Genomic DNA, 3,513 nt, shown 5'->3' on the forward strand with positions numbered 1-3,513 from the left:
GTCTTGAGACTACTGTAAAAATAAGACTGAAAACCAGAAGCAGAAGGCTTAAGTCCAAACCCTGAGAACACCAGAGAACTCCTGACTCCAGGGAATATTAATCAACAGGAGCTCATCAAATGCCTCCATACCAACACTGAAACCAAGCACCATCCAAGGGCCAACAAGTTCCAGAGCAAGACATACCACACAAATTCTCTAGCAACACAGGAACACAGCCCTGAGCTTCAATATACAGGCTGCCCAAAGTCACTCCAAACCCACTGACATCTTATAACTCATTACTGGACACTTCATTGCACTCCAGAGAGAAGAAATCCAGCTCCACCCACCAGAACACCGAGGCAAACTTCTCTAACCAAGAAACCTTGACAAACTACCCATACAATCCCACCCACAGCGAGGAAACTCCACAATAAAGAAAACTTCACAAACTGCCAGAATACAGAAAGGCCACCCAAAACACAGCAATATAAACAGGATGAAGAGACAGAGGAATATCCAGCAGGTAAAGGAACAGGATAAATACCCACCAAACCAAACAAAAGAGGGAGAGATAGGGAATCTACCTGATAAAGAATTCTGAATAATGATAGTGAAAATGATCAAAAATCTTGAAATCAAAATGGAATCACAGATAAATAGCCTGGAGACAAGGATTGAGAAGATGCAAGAAAGGTTTAACAAGGGCCTAGAAGAAATAAAAAAGAGTCAATATATAATGAATAATGCAATAAATGAGATCAACAACACTCTGGAGGGAACAAATAGTAGAATAATGGAGGCAGAAGATAGGATTAGTGAAGTAGAAGATACAATAGTAGAAACAAATGAATCAGAGAGGAAAAAAGAAAAATGAATTAAAAGAAATGAGGACAATCTCAGAGACCTCCAGGACAATGTTAAATGCCCCAGAAGTAGTTGTGGAGTATGTTGGAAGTCTGGAGCTAGAGACAATTATTAGAAGCTAAGGATAGAAGACAGACTGGAGAAAACATTTAATACTTATAGAGCTGACTATAACATCAATGACTTGCTAAAAAAATGTCAGAGTGTATCATACAAATACATATCAGATTGAAAGATAAACAAGACTTCCCAGGTGTCTTGGTGGTAAAGAATCTACCTGCCAATGCAGGGGACACAAGAGACACGGGTTTGACTCCTGGGTCAGGGATATAACCTGGAGTAGGAAATGGAAACCCACCCCAGTATTCTTGTCTGTAAAATTCCATGGACAGGGGAGCCTAGCGGACTACAGTCCAGGCAGTCACAGAGTCAGACACTATTTTGTGGCTGAGCACACAAGAATAATATCCTTCAGCTGTTATAAAACATTCTTTCACATAATGAATTCCATAAATGTCAAATGCTCTCTATGTTTTGCACCACAGTGGGAAATCAGTGACAGCCACGTAAAGGCATAAACAGTTGCAGAAAGTCATGGGAAAGACCTGGGAAAGGAATTTTTAATACAGGAACTGTCTTTTGTAGAGTAAGTCTAGATTCACTCATGGCAATGAAACAGCATCCTCAACTTTTTTCAACTTATCCAGGAACAAAAACCTTCAAGCAGATAATTAAACTTTGTAAATTTTCAGTTATTGATATGGGAAAAATTCTTAGAAAAAGTGATATCCCAAAGTTCATGATATTAATGCTCCTAGGGTACAAGAGTGCTATGAAAAAAAAAAAAATCTATTCCAAAGTATAAATTAACAGAATAGTGTATATTTTTAAAAGTTTTGAAAAGGGCATATTACTTGGACAATGTTATTTAAAGAATCCCTTAAAAAATGAAGTTTTTTTTTTTTTTAATACAGTTTATGACCATTGGGCAGATTATAAAACTGAGATGATTTTTTGTATTTATTTTAAAAATTGAAGTATACTTGATTTACAGCATTATGTTAGCTTTACATTTACAGCATTGTGGTTAATATTTTTATATACTATATAGAAAACATCAGAGAGCAGGGCACATAAGAGTTAGTTATTATTGAAATTCTTATAAATACATGGAAATATATATATTTGTGTATGCATGTGTGTGCATGTACAGTAAACTACAATATAAAATGTATATCTCACATGTTTTTTGATCAGAAATATTTGAAAGCCAAGTTTATAACCTATCAAGTGATATGTCAAAAGAGCTAACAGCATGAATTAGTTAAAAATGCTCATTACTGAGTAAAAGAAGGTACATATAAAATACATTGTTTTGCTTTTCTAAACAACAACTATTATAAAACATTTTATCATCTTCTCAGATCTTACTTCCCTCAGTATTATAGGCAGATTGTGCAGAAATAAGGACCCAGAAATTAGAAACCACACGCCAGTAGTCACATTCATCCTCCTAGGATTAACAGATGACCTACAAATACAAATGTTTATTTTTACATTTCTTCTCATCACCTACATGTTGAGTATAATTGGAAATCTGGTCATAATCATCCTCATATTACTGGGTTCTCATCTTAAAACTGCAATGTACTTTTTTCCCCAAAATTTTTCATTCTTAGAAATCTTATTCACTTCTGCCTGCATTCCTAGATTCTTATACAGTATATCAACAGGAGACAGGACCATTACCTACAATGCTTGTCTATCCCAAATAATTTTTTACATATGTGTTTGCAGGAACAGAATTTTTTCTGCTGGCCACCATGTCCTATGATCACTATGTAGCCATCTGCAAACCCCTACATTACATGACCATCATGAACCACAGGTTCTGCAAAATGCTTGTCTTCTGCTGTTGGATGACCACTTTCTCCATCAATATTCCAACATTTCACTTGGGATTGGACCTGGAATTCTGTGACTCTGCCATTGACCATTTTTTCTATGTGATGGTAATCCACTTCTGAAGATATCATGGTCAGATCCATGGATCATCAAATAAATGACCATTGTTGGCTGTGTTTGATATTTATCATGTTTCTTACATGTGTTGTTTTGTCCTACATGTATATCATCACAACAATTCTAAGATTCCCCACTGCCCAGCAAAGTCAAAAGCCTTTCCCACCTGTTCTTCCCACTTTATTATGGTTTTGATCACCTATGACAGCTGCATCTTAGTCTATATCAAACCATCATTAAAAGATGAAATTACCATTAATAAAGGAGTATATATACTTAATAATTCCATTTCTCCCATGTTTAACTCCTTTATTTATACACTGAGGAACAAACAAATGAGTTCACTTCAGTTCAGTTGAGTCGCTCAGTCATGTCCGACTCTTTGCGACCCCATGAATCACAGCACGACAGGCCTCCCTGTCCCTCACCAACTCCTGGAGTTCACTCAAACTCATGTCTATTGAGTCAGTGATGCCATCCAGCCATCTCATCCTCTGTCGTCCCCTTCTTCTCCTGCTCCCAATCCCTCCCAGCATCAGAGTCTTTTCCAATGAGTCAACTCTTCGCATGAGGTGGCCAAAGTACTGGAGTTTCAGCTTTAGCATCATTCCTTCCAAAGAAATCCCAGGGCTGATCTCCTTC

At 36.9% G+C, this 3,513-nt stretch overlaps 1 pseudogene; it reads left to right on the forward strand.

The window, feature by feature from the left end:
- The first annotated feature begins 899 nt into the window (after positions 1 to 899).
- Positions 900 to 3,513, forward strand: part of LOC104980270 — a 4,919-nt pseudogene continuing 2,305 nt past the window's right edge.

Source organism: Bison bison, unplaced genomic scaffold, assembly GCF_000754665.1.
Source record: "Bison bison bison isolate TAMUID 2011002044 unplaced genomic scaffold, Bison_UMD1.0 scf7180017858759, whole genome shotgun sequence".
NCBI classification, from domain to species: Eukaryota; Metazoa; Chordata; class Mammalia; order Artiodactyla; family Bovidae; genus Bison; species Bison bison.